The sequence below is a fragment of the Gossypium arboreum genome, chromosome 8 (assembly GCF_025698485.1).
Source record: "Gossypium arboreum isolate Shixiya-1 chromosome 8, ASM2569848v2, whole genome shotgun sequence".
Taxonomy (NCBI): Eukaryota; Viridiplantae; Streptophyta; class Magnoliopsida; order Malvales; family Malvaceae; genus Gossypium; species Gossypium arboreum.
Window position 1 is genome coordinate 26,436,106 of NC_069077.1, and position 14,357 is coordinate 26,450,462.

The window sequence follows — 14,357 nt, forward strand, 5'->3', positions numbered from 1 at the left end:
ATACTCAGTTCGGAGGAGCTTATTGTTATTCAGCTCGGAGGAGTTTACCATTTACAGCTCGCAAGAGCATACCGATTCAGAGCTCATATGAGCATACATGTACAGGAATTGATGGATTACAGTTCAATACACCTCGTGTGTACTACCCTAGTATCCAACAATATTCTAAATGGTTCAACGGGCATAGTTTTGTTACAAAATTATATGAGCTTGATACGAACTATTACAGGTATTTACATGAGATATATGAAATGATATTTCTTGACATATTGATATATGAAATGATCGATACATGTATATGAAAATTGAATACTTGTTGAATTCATCCATGTGTATTGGATTTTATATGTGATTTACATGGCTAATATGTTGGTGAACATGTGTTTAGGCTCTTGGCCAATTTGAATGGGATATGTTATGTTTACTTTCCTAAATTGTGGTTAAATGGTAAGTTAAATTCTATGTTGTACGAACTTTCTAAGCTTAAATGCTTACTCTGTGTTATTTTTCTATGTTTTTAGTGATTCGGAAACTCGTTCGGGTTGGAAGCTTGTTGGAGTTATATCACACTATCCATCGGCTCTTTTGGTACTTTCAATTGTTTAATTTTGGTTATAATGTCAGGTATAGGTTATTTTGACTAATGATGGCCTATGTGTGATGTTGTGGTTGTGGCCATATGCTTTGGCTTGCTTTTTGGTATATTTTTCTATGTATATATAAATGGCCTTATCATGTTTGATGTGTGGTTTGGTATGGTTAATATGTCAATTGATTTATTTTTTATGGATGAAAATTAAATGGTAGTTGAATATGCATATGGATATGTATTATAATTTTGAGTGATTTAGTACATGTTGTGGAAAACACATATGTATAATGATGTTAGTTTTGAATGGTTTGTATTGGTGTTTTTAGTGCACAAGTTACAAGTGACTTATATGACCAGTTGATGCTAGAGATCAAGTACATAAATGGCACTAAATGGTATGTTTTGATTAATGACTTACATGGTAAATTTTGGTACAAATATGCATATAAGTTAGTTAAACAATTGGATATTTTAAATGTTTAGATATACATGTTATAAGTTGTCATTTCAGGTGCCTAAGGGCATATTGGTTGTTTGTGAAGATCTTGTTTAAGGCTTGATTTTTAGCTTGTTTTGGATGCCTATTTATGACTTGTATATATGCAAAATGTTGAGTTTAGGTTGGTGCCAAATTGGGTGAGAAATGTTGCTTGTAAAAGGGTCTATTTTTGTCCACACGAGTATAGACTCGAGCATGTGTCTCAGCCGTGCGTGACACACGGCCAGGTGACATGGCCGTATGTCCCTTGTAGCTTTATTAATGTTTGCAAGTCAGGCTTGGCACATGGCTTGACACACGGGCGTGTAGGGTTACTCTGATAGGGTACACGACCTGACACACGGGCATGTGGTTTGGCCGTGTAACCCAAGCTAGTAAGTTACACTGGCATGGACACGAACTAGGACACGGCTATGTGTCCCTATTTTGAATGCCCACACGACCTAAAACAGTGGCGTGTCTCTTAGCCGTGTGAGTGACATGGCTTGACCACACGGCCGTGTGACCCTGCAACTTGAAAAATTTTTAATGTATTCCGAAAAATTTCTGAGTTTCCGATTTAGTCCCGACTTGTTTGTAACGCGTATTTTGGGCCTTGAGGGCTTGTATATGGGATAATATGTATGATTTTGATTGGTTTTTGACATAAATATTATATGATATGAAATTTTTGTCTATTTGATGTGTAAACTTTGGTAATACTCCGTAACCCTGTTTCGGTGATGGATACGGGTTAGGGGTGTTACAATAAGGGCTAATATATTCTTTTTGCATAATAGGTTGCCTTAAATCAGAATCATTAAGCACACAAATTCAACCTCGAAAACACAAAACCCCATTAGTATTCAACCCAAAATCAGAAGTAATACCTTCCTCAACTTGACAAAAACATAGAACCAAATAGTCATCCTCAAACTATTTAACTCGAATCTGATCAATCTAAGTCGGCTTAACTTGCAACTCGGCTAATAGACTTCTATCACCAAATAAACTTAGGCGAGCAACCATCACTTTCAAATTAGATATTGTTCTATGACTCAGAGGATCAGCCACCATATTGGCCCTACTGGGATGATACCCAATCATGCAGTCGTAATCCTTAAGCAATTCAATTCATATACGTTGTCTAAGGTTCAACTCTTCTGAGTAAGAAGATACTTGAGGCTCTTGTGATCGGTGTAAATGATACACCTCTCATTATACAAATAATGTCTTCAGGTTTTTAAGGTAAAGACAATTGCAACTAACTCACTATCATGCATGTGATAGTTGCATTCGTGTGACTTAAGCTGTCGGGATGCATAAGCCACTATCTTACAGTCTTGCATCAGAACACAACCCAATCCAACATGTGATACATCACTATAAACCATAAACACCTTGCTAGATTTAGGCTGTATCAGAACATGAGCCTGAGTTAAAATAGATTTGGGTTATCAAAGCTCGTTTGCTACTCATCAGTTCAGACAAATGGTGCGTTCTTACTCAATAACTTAGTTAGAAGAGTTGCGATAATCAAAAACCCCTTAACAAATCTTTGGTAATAACTCGTTAAATAGAGAAAACTATGAATCTCAAAAACATTCCTAGGTTGTTTCCACTTAAGTACAACCTCAATCTTTTTAGGATTAATTTGAATCCCCTTAACAGACACCATGAGTATTAGAAACGTTACCTCCCTTAACCATCGCACTTGCTCAACTTAGTGTAGGGCTTCTTCTTACGGAGTATTTGTAGAATTACTCTAAGATACTCATCATGATCATCATCAGTCTTAGAGTATACCAGAATGTCATTGATGAAGACCACAATGAACTGATCCAAATACAGTTGAAAAATCTAATTCATAAGGTCCATGAATGTAGCCAGAGAATTTGTAAATTGAAGGGCATGAGTAGGAACTCATAGGAACTTGTAGTGCCCATAACGAGTCCTAAAAGAAGTTTTATGAACATCAGCCTCCTTAACCTTAAACTGATGGTACCCAGAATAAAGATCTATCTTAGATAACACAGAGGCCCCATGAAATAGATCGAACAAGTCATCAATCCTCGGAAGTGGGTACTTATTCTTTACTGTCAATTTATTTAGTTGACGGTAGTCCACACACATTCTCATTGTACCACCTTTTTTCTTTATGAACAGAATTGGTGCTTCCCATGGAGAGACACTAGGCCGAATGAACCCTCGATCGAAAAGTTCCTAAAGCTGAGCCTTTAATTCCATAAACTCCTTCGGTGTCATGTGGTAGGGAGTGATGGACATCGGAGCTGTACTAGATAGAATCTCAATTCCAAATTCGACCTCCCTATCCAGAGGAAACCCCGTGAACTCCTCAAGAAAAACATTCTGAAACTCCTTAACCATTCAAATGTCCCCAACAGACGAATCCACAAAACCCAAATTAAGCACAAAAGCCAGAAATGCTTCACACTCTTTTTGAATTAACTTTTCAGCCACAAGAGCAAAGATCACATTGGATAGGTAACCTCGCTGCTCACCAATAACAACAACCTCCACACCAACCTCAGTTCTCAGAACTACCGTTTTAGTAGCATAATCCAAGCTGACTTGATTCTCCACAAGCCAGTCCATTCTTAGAATTAGATCAAATTTTTTGAATACAATTCCATCATATTAGCCAGAAACACGACCCATTGTATCTTAAACGGTACCCTCCTATAGATTCTATCAACTCGAACTGATTGACCTAGTGGACTGATCATAATAACACCACCAAAAGTATTCTCAACAAAAATGCCCAAGTTTATAGCAAAACTAGCTATGTAAGAATGTGTTGATCCAATGTCTATCAATGCATAGTACAGAATAGTATTAATGAAAAACATACTAGTACATTTACGGTGTCTCTATCCTCACGGCGCCTAGCCACATATACCATATAGGTTGTCTAGCCTCAGTTTGATTAGTACATATGCCCAGTGCACTCTAACCTATACCCATTTCGTTACCACCCTTGGTGAGCACAACCCCTAGGTGGCTACTAAACTGCTCGTTGAGGTTGAACTGTACTTAAAGCTAGGGCTTACACCTGATCAGAGCGCTGTGGAAAATCCTTAATGCGGTGCTCCATCGACTCACATCGCAGACAAGCTACCAACCTTCTCTAACGTTCACCCGAATGGCGTCTACCACAATCCCCACATGTTTGAACCACAACAGGAACAACAGGAGCCTCAACCATTACAGGCCCATCAAACTTGGCCCGTTTCTTAGGCCGTTGAACAACACTAAAGGCTCCAAATTTCTCTTATTCTTACCTTTCTCTCGATCCATCTTTTCGCGCTTAGTTTGCTTAACTTCCTTAGAAATCTTCATCTTGTCCACCAAGACATCAAAAACCCACTCCCTTTGTAGAGTTATTAGTACCTTGAGTTCATACTTCAACCCTTCCTCAAATCAGATATAGTTATCATAGCCAGTCGACACCAGCCCACAAGTATATCTGCTCAATCTCAGAAATTCAGCCTCATACTTGGCTACTATTTTGTCTCCCTAAGTAAGGCCCATAAACTACCATCCATGAGCCTTTACATAACTTGCCCCCACATACTTTCTCTGGAAGGCGTTCTTTAAAGCCTCTTAAGAAATCTGATCAAGCTGAGTGCCCTCAATCATTAACCACCACTGGTATCTTTTACCACGAAGCAAAGATACTGTGCCCTACAATTTATGCTCAGGGGTGCAATTGATATCATTCCAGTAACACCCCTAAACGGTTCTGCATCGTTGACCAAAGTCGTTTAGTTACCGACCCCATGGCTCCCAGATCCAGAATGGAGCCCAGCGATCCTCTCCAAAACCCTCAACATGGCTTGGGACAATGCGTTATCCTCAACCGTCTGGGACCCAGTTTTAGCAGTAGATGTACCCGGCATTTCACTTGTATCAAAATTAGGCTTTCTACCAATCGAGGGAAACTCAGCTCGAGCCTCCCTTTGGCACTCGTCGCGCCTACAGGTACCTTTTCTACGAGTTCCACGTATACTCATTGTATATTATCTACATTACAGAATTTTATGTATTAGTTCAAAAAATTTTTTATCAGATGTTTTATGTTAAAAAGTCTTATCAAAGTATTTTTTAGATTTTCTATAGTTTTGGCGTAAAGCATAAGTATTTCTAATACTACAGTTTTGTTTCTAACTAAACAGTTTAACTACGCAGAAATACTTACAGGATCGATGCTAGAGACTCAGTATTCCATAAACTTTATTTTTCAGGTTAAAACAAAAATGGGTCTTGTTGGAAAACAAGTTTTCACAAAATTTTGAACCCAAAATTTCACAGCCTGAGTTTTGTAACCTGGCTCTAATACCACCAAATGTAAACCCCAAACCCAGCCTAGACATTATGGCCAGACCTAGAGATGTTACTGAAAATTGATTGAAAATCCAAAATTCGTTTATTTTGAAAGTACGTCGCAATCTCTAATTACACAAAATCAGGTTTATTTGAAAGCATATATTACTTAATCGATTTAAGGAAAACTTTTTTAGCTTACACTTTCCAAAATATAAAGGTTTGCATCAGTAATATTTAGCATGTTATATTTTAAGAAAACATGATTTGTTGTTCAAAAACTCTGATATTTTGCAGGTAAAATGAGTGTTGTTGATTTAAAAAGGTGCAAATAATTTCTAGCGAAAAAGAAAGCTAAATCAAAATCCAAAACCAAACAGGCCCAAAATGTCCAAACAACCCAGAAATAACAAAACCCATAAAGCTAAGGCAAATAGAATAATTAACTAGTTAAGTTTTAACGGAGCTTCGCCGCTTTGACCCACCTTAAGTCTAAGGGTTACTTGAAAATGACAGACAATAAAAAGTGAGTTTTCGAAACTCAGTGTGTAACATATCATACAAAAATCAATCAGACATATATACAAATATCAAAACCAAAGCTTATCATAACATAACAGATGTAGATAAATAGTCCTACCCCCATTCGCTATACACCATCTCCAACAATCTTAACACACCATCCAACCCTACATACTGTTTAGTGTCGATATGACACTTTTTAGAATATTTACAGCTGAGCTACTAGTTTATTAGGCGATTTATTGTTGTTTAAGATATATATGTGGTAGTGCCACCAAATACGACAAGTTATTAAATTGTCCACATTTCCTCCAAATAACAAATCCCATCCGTTTAGAGTCACATACGACCTACCACATGGCCATGTAGCGTCGACAATGTAGTTTTTTGGCTTTCATCGTTTGTTGTTTTTCGGATTTTTCGTTACACACCTTGATTGATTTTAATGTGAATTCACCCACAAGAATTTCAAAACCTAGAAATGCCATTTAACACATTAAATCTGTAACAATTACATGGAAATTAAATCGAATACTGCATCAAAATGCCCACAAACGACTTCAAGGAAACGTTAGGATACTTACTCTACTAGAAACAATGACCAAACCAAGCTTAATTTACTAGAGGACCGCCTAACACCTCTTGCCCGTCTCCTAAAACACATCAATTTCATTAACAAAACACACAATACAGACTCAATGCAACACCCAACATAATTCCAAACGTCAACACTCAATCGAAAAGAAACAAAAAGAAATAATGAATGCTTAAAATAGAGAACAAATACATTTTACCTTTAGAAACGTAGCCTATAAAACAAAGGGTTAATGCTTCAAGAACTAGCAGTAGCAAAATTGAGGAATAAAAGCATAGCAAGATGAATTAACCCCATAAGGAAGAAGAAAAGAAAGCCAATTTGAAAGGAAAATCGAATCAAGAAATAAAAAATAGATTACAATAGTAAAGAATGAAAAACATGGCGTGCAAAAGTGGGGAATGAGGGAAAACAAATATGAAAAAGATAGGGGACCGAATTTTGGGGAAAAATAAAAATAAATAAAATAAGATAATAATCTTTTGCTCTTATTATTCAAACATAGCCCAAATCCCAACCAACCACTTTTTGATAACTCAATACCTTTTTCCAAGAGTTCAAATTTATCCCAATTTTATCCATAAGATAGTGCACCAATGAATAGAAAAAATATTATCACTCACTCGCGCAAGGATTTGAACCTAAGTCCCACAACACACACTCAAAGCCCTTAACCACTAAAGCAGGTACTTAGTTACAACATAACTAACAGATCAAATATTAACACTTTTGGGCGTTCCATGTATAATTTTTTTTGGAATGTAATATGTACTAAATATAATTAAATCTGAGATTATAAAATAAATTTATATCATAATATTTATTTTAATTACATAAATATTCATTATTTTTCAAAATTAAAGATTTCGATGATATCATCTCATTTTTTGGTTAGGTTTACGGATACAAAATAATATAATTTGTAATAGCTCGATTTTCTGTGGTGTCGAAAATGGTGGTTTTGGAACCTCATTTTTTCGACGTTTGAATCAGAAAATATTATTATTTAATATTTACAATTCAAGTATAGTGTTATACTGAATTTTGATTTGATAAAATTGTTATTTTGAAAGTTAGTTAAAGTACAAGTGGTTTGACCTTAAGGTCAATAATTTCTGAAAATGAGGTATCGAGATCTTGTTTTCATAAACTAAACTCAGTAAATATTTTTATTAAATATTTAAAAAAATTTTATATAGGCTAATTGAGTTTTGGTCCGTAATTTTGTTTATTGAATGATTAATTAGCGTAAAAGACTAAATCATAAAAATTATAAAATTTAATCACTATTAATTTATATTAGCTAAAATGCTTAATTATTTATTTATTAAGGTTTTATTTGAAAAATAAGCCATTTTTATATGGTGCACGATTAATGGCTATTTTTCTAATGTATTTTTGTTTAATTAATGTTAAAATAATATTAATAAAAGTTTAAAACATTAAAGACCAACATCATCTTCTTCATTTTTATTTTCTCCCACTGAAACCACCATTTTTGTAGCTAAGGAAGTTCGGCCAAGTATTTAACCTTGCATGTAAGTGATTTTTAAACCCGTTTTTCATAAATTCAGATTGATATTTTGAAATGAATTACCATATAGATCAATAATTGAAAAAAAAATACAGATTCGTCCTTAACACTTCTATTGTTGTTGTTAGTACCTGGTAAGTTCATACGGTGTAGTTATGTATTGAATGTGCTTAAATCATGAGTTTCATTATATAAATTTTATTTTGAATTGTATTCAAAATGGTACAAATGGTTGAAAAGGACTGAATTGTAAAGAATTATTCTAATATGTGTATTGAGTCTAGTTGAACATAGGATATGATACAATTGGTATGCCAATAGGGTTAGTTGCGCGCTTGTATGGGATTCACACTTCGATACCTACTGTTTAGTACTTCGATGCCTATTGATTTGTACTACGGTGCCTACTGTTTTGCACTACAGTACCTATTGTTCAACACTTCGGTGTTTATTGGTGTGGATCTCAACGTATAATTAACCTCCAACATTAACTACTATTCGACGACTATTTTTTTTTTAATTTGAAAACTAAAAATTATTATGACTTTTGATGATTCCTTTGTCAATTGCATCAAATTTAAATATAAAATAATTAAAACTCAAGCTCTACATAGCTGCATTTGAATCCAAACACACACCCCGCGATTTCTAATCTCACTGCTACAGTATCTAATCTCACCCTCACAGTTGTTTTTAACCTCACCGGAAGTAAACACACGACCCAACCAAACTAAACCTAAATAAACAACTGAAGTCGGCATGTTAAATAATATATGTTTTATTGTTTTTTAATGTATTTTGTTAAAATTTTAGTTGAAATGATAAAATTTACATTCAAAATATTTGTGCTTAAATTAGAGCTAATATGGGTGGGTTAGTTTTAAGTTTATCTAATTATTTCATTTCATACTTGTATTGATTGATTCTAATTCTAACTAATATATAGTTACAAATTCAACTTCAAAAATATGAGATAATTATAACTTTATATAGTTATAAATGGTAACTTAAAAAAGTTAGAACATTAATACTGTTAGTGGAATAATGTTAGATTTTTTTTATAAATTATGATAAATTATATCATTAGTCACTTAATTATGGATAACCTTTTATTTTGGTCACTTAAAAAAAATTCTTAACTTGATCACTAATATTTTCAAAATTATTTTTTTACCCGACCATTAAGCTGCTAACAGTGGTACTTTTTATTTGGTATGATAATAATTCTAGTCCTCAACTTTTAGACTTTCTTTCAATTTGGTCCATCATCCTGACATGTGAGCATAACAACCATATATTGGTATAATGAGGTTTAGAGGCTTACCAGCTTATCAAATTCTCTGCTTTCCATACTCAAATCTCACATTGTAATTTTGAGTATTTTAGCAATGTAATTATAATAAACAAAAACATATTTATGAAACCTAAATTTTGATTTATTTTCTTTACAAATGGCATGAATTCAAATAGTATTTGCAGTGTAATTGAAAGAGGTAACAATGGGGGCGGTGCGGTGGTTCTGTTAAAGCATGGGTTGGATTTTTTTGGTTCTTCAAAGGAAAACAAATGTGGGAAATAGGACCCATAACTTTCATTAAATTAAATGTTGCAATGGAAATCACAACTTCATTAGTTTGTGGATAAGTTAAATAACCACATTAATAAAACATCAAAGGCAAAGGTGTTTCACGTGACCATTAAAAAACCCTACTCCTTCTCTGTGTTGGATTTGATTGGTCAAAGCTGAAGCCTACCTATCATGGTCCTCCCTCGCCCACCATTCTTCATTTTTTTTCATTTTTTAATGTAAAAGGTTAGGAATCCAATATCTCTATTTCTTTATTTATCTGAATGAGAATACTTTAAAATCATTTATAAATTATCTCACTATTATCATCCAAATTCGAATTAATATCATTATTCGTTACATATTTAAATTCACAATTTTTTTGAATTTAATAATTTTAATTATATTTTAAATATTCGTATCCACAAAATTAATAATAAATAAATACAAACTAACAAAAGTAATTAAATAACAATCCAAACAAATTATATATAATAATTTCACAACAATTTAAATAAATCTAATAACTTGAAGATAAGAATTCCAAACAAATTAAAAGTTCCGTTATATTTTGTAAAAAATAAAAGTTAATATTTTCAATCATATGTTGGATATTTGAGAACACAAAATCCGAATCTAAATCCACAAAATTATATAAAATCAAACAAAAATTTATTTTGAATAAATTTTATTTATAATTAACAATAATTGAGTACATATTAAAAAATGGTTAAATAACAATCCAAACAAATTAAACATAATAATTTCACAACAATTTGAATATACCTAGCAACTTAAAGATAAGAATTCCAAACAAATTAAAGGTTCCATAACAAACCAAAATAACTTAATTACTTAACTCATGCTAATTTTATATCTTTTAATCTCCTATAAAATTAGTTACACCGCTTAGGGTTTAAGATTACCTACCATTAATGTACATTCTAATATCATAATAATATATAGAGTTACAAACCATTAACAATCTATCTTAATTATTTAATGCTAATTACTCATATTATAATCTATTATACAATTAGGTTTTAAATTTACATATCATTAATATAAAAAAAGTACATTATAATAACATAGTTATATATAGGAACGCATATTATTAATAATCGCCTTTATTATACATTTTATAATCTACCATAAAATTAATTGCACATTTAAGGTTTAGGTTTCATATCACTAATAAAATTAATTTAGGTTTAGTAAAATAATTTTTTAATACAAATTCACATATAAAATTAAATCGATTTATAAACACTCTATACCTGTCCACGCCATACCTCAAGTCACAATCTTGGCCACCACTCATCACCATTACTAAGCTAAAACCAATATTAAAAAATCCCAACAACTAAGTACACACGAAAAAAAATTTAAGAAGAAAAACCTTGCAAGAGAGAAGAATAAGAAATAAATAAACCACAAAAGAAAAAAAAAGAAAAAGAAGAAGAAGAATGAAGACCCATTTTTAAGTCTCATGGGTTGTCAAACAACAAGGATTTGCTTGAGAATATGAAGAGTGTGAAGGTAATTAACGATAAGGATATAAACATACCAGAATCATAGTTTGATTCAACAGTTAGATAAAATAGACCAGCTTTCAATTAAAAATTTTTAGTTTTAATGAGAAAACTTTTTGATCCGATAATGGGATCAACTAGGAAATGCTATGAACAATGGTGACGGCAGTGATTGTGAAAGAAAGAAGAAGATATTTTTACAAATTTTAATACGAAAGTGTGTTATTTGATGAGATAATTTTGGATATATAAATCTTAAAACAAAAATCAAGAATAGATTTTTAAGTTGGGAAATAGAAAAGAAAAGATGAGAAAGAAGTGAAAAATCTCAAAACTTGTAAATTTGAATGATTGGGTTGAGAAAAATATATATAAAAAAAAAATACAAATCAATCATTTGTTTTGATTGGTACATCAGGAGAAGCCAAAAATATATCAAGTAGTGAAAATCGTAACACCACATTTTCAAGTGTTGATGCATAAACATCATTTTCTGTACTAAAAGCATTGATTTTAAAAAAATTATGATTTCTCTTAATCCAATAAATAAATCTGGATTAGATATATAATTATACAGCGAATTAATGAAAAATATTAAAAATGAAATTATGAACTTTACGCATCTGTTACTAGAAAAGAAAATAATTAGATTTTGTACCTCCAACATCTTCATTCACAAATCAGTTAAAAGCATGCATTGTGTAGACAAAGTTCTGAAATTAATTTAAAGGAATTAAGTTACTAAGGTAACAAACTTTATTTAATATACAAACTCCTTAAGCAACATCAAATAAATCATTTTCTATTTTTAAAATTTTGTGAAAATTTACCCATTTGTTAACCAATTATATTATTTGTTGAGAATTACTTTGAGATGACAACAGATTGAATATCCATAATTTTAGGATTATCCAAATTTTAATTTGTCTAAAAATTCCAATTTGTAAATTATCCGATTATTAGTTATGAATATCTTACTAAGTGGATGTCCATCATGATCAAGATAAAGTTTTAATATATTTTAAATTCTAATAACTATTAGAATTAGATCTTCACTTCTTTTATACTTCTTATGCCTATAAATAGAGACTCCGATGAAGCATTGTAATTGTCTCTTTGATCAATAAAGTACGTTCTTTATTGCTTTCATATTTTCTTTGTTCTTTATTCTCCCCATCTCTCTTTATTTTATAACACTTTATCAGCACGATCTTGCTCAAAGTGATAGTTCCTTTTATTGATGATCAAATTTATCTTTTTATCAAAGATCTTTAGGTATATTTTACTATATTTTATTTATTATATCATGTTTATTATAATTGGAGACTAATCATGACAACATGAATAGATAGATTTTGATTTGAAATCTCACATATGTTTGCGATGGTAATTATGAAATAAAGAATCTATTGGGATGTTTATAAGTCCGTCCTATTAGATTTGTTGCATTCCCAAAAATGAATGTAAATATAAAGAAAATAAAAGATATAATCATCAACCACTAAAAGTGGGAATATAGTAATAAATCAAAGAACAATGAGAGTTCTCAAGATAACTCTTCAAAGGGTAAAGATAACTTATGTTATCAATGTGATATGAAAGATTATTGGTCACATGTGGCATATGCCCAAATATTTTGTTTCATTAATATTCTTTGAGGAATTATATGAGAATATAGTAATAAATTCTATCATTATAGATAGAAAATATTTATCTTATTTGTTACTAAAACAAACAAATATTATTCCAATATTTGTTAGTAAAAATTAGTCGAAAACTCTAGAAGAGTTAATATATTAATATCTTGTGATGATTAATCCATTGGTTTTAAATGATATTTATAATGGATCTTATATTGAGATTGTGAATGAGGAAAATATTATATTTCATATGAATTATTATTGCTATAAATATCTATTTTGAAAGGATGAAAAGAGATGATTGAGTTATTAATTTATATTTATTTTATAATCTTTGTGATATTGTTTTGTCATCGTCTCCATTAAGGGTTGGAAGCAAAATATTTGATTGTGAAATATCTATTTATGAGTAATAAAATATGATAATTCTATCTAAAGCTCGTTATGATTAGATGCACTTGAAGTTGCAATTTTTTTATATATTTGAAGATTTTGGCATATTCCTGAAGCTAATATTGCATATATTTTTTGAAAATTATATTTATTTTGTTGACTTAGTAACATTATAATATTCACATTGATTTAGACATTTCCAATAGTAAATGTCACAATATCACTTATATGTGGATACAAAGTAAAAGGAACGATAGTAAAATTATTAATTTGTTACAATTTAGTATACAATTGAAACACATGTTAAAGTAAACTATAAGTTTACTAATACAAATGTATTTACTACTTAGCGTGACCAGTTAGACCATCATGGATCATATATGATGCGAAAATTAATTAAGAATTCATATGGACATTCATTAAAGAATAGAACCAGAAGATTCTTTAATTTGAAAGAATTCTCATATGTTGCTTGTTCTCAATAAAAATTGATTATTAGAAACTCACTAACTAAAGTTGAGATTTAATGTCTTGCATTTCTGAAATGAATATAGGCCGATTCATCCACCATGTGGATGTTTTTAATATTATATGATTTTGGTAGATGCATCTACAAAATAATCACATGTGTTATCAATTTGCAACATGTTGTTTGCAAGATTGCTTATTTAAATAATTAATTTCAGATCATGCAATTAAGACATTTAATCTTACTAATACTGATGAGTTTATATCTCAGTCTTTTAGTGATTGAGTTTGAAAAACTTTTGTAAAAGTTTGCACATAATGATTTAGAGAAATTATTGATTAAACACCTCTGATTAATATCTAAACCATTACTTATGAGAACTAAACTTCCTATTTCAACATGAGATTATGTTGATTTACGTGTTGTACAAATCAAGCCAATAAGTTATAAATACTCCCTATTATAATTGCTTTTTGATAAAGAGCTAAACATTTCTCATCTTTGAATTTTTGTATGTACGTATATGTTCCAATTGCTCCACCACAACACATAAAGATGAGTGAATCCTTAAAGAAAGTTGAGAATATATATTAATTACAAGTTTCTTTATATTATTAGATGTTTTGGATGTATTCAAGATTCAATTATGATATGATTTGTGATTACAATTTTAATTCGATAGTTTTCCCGA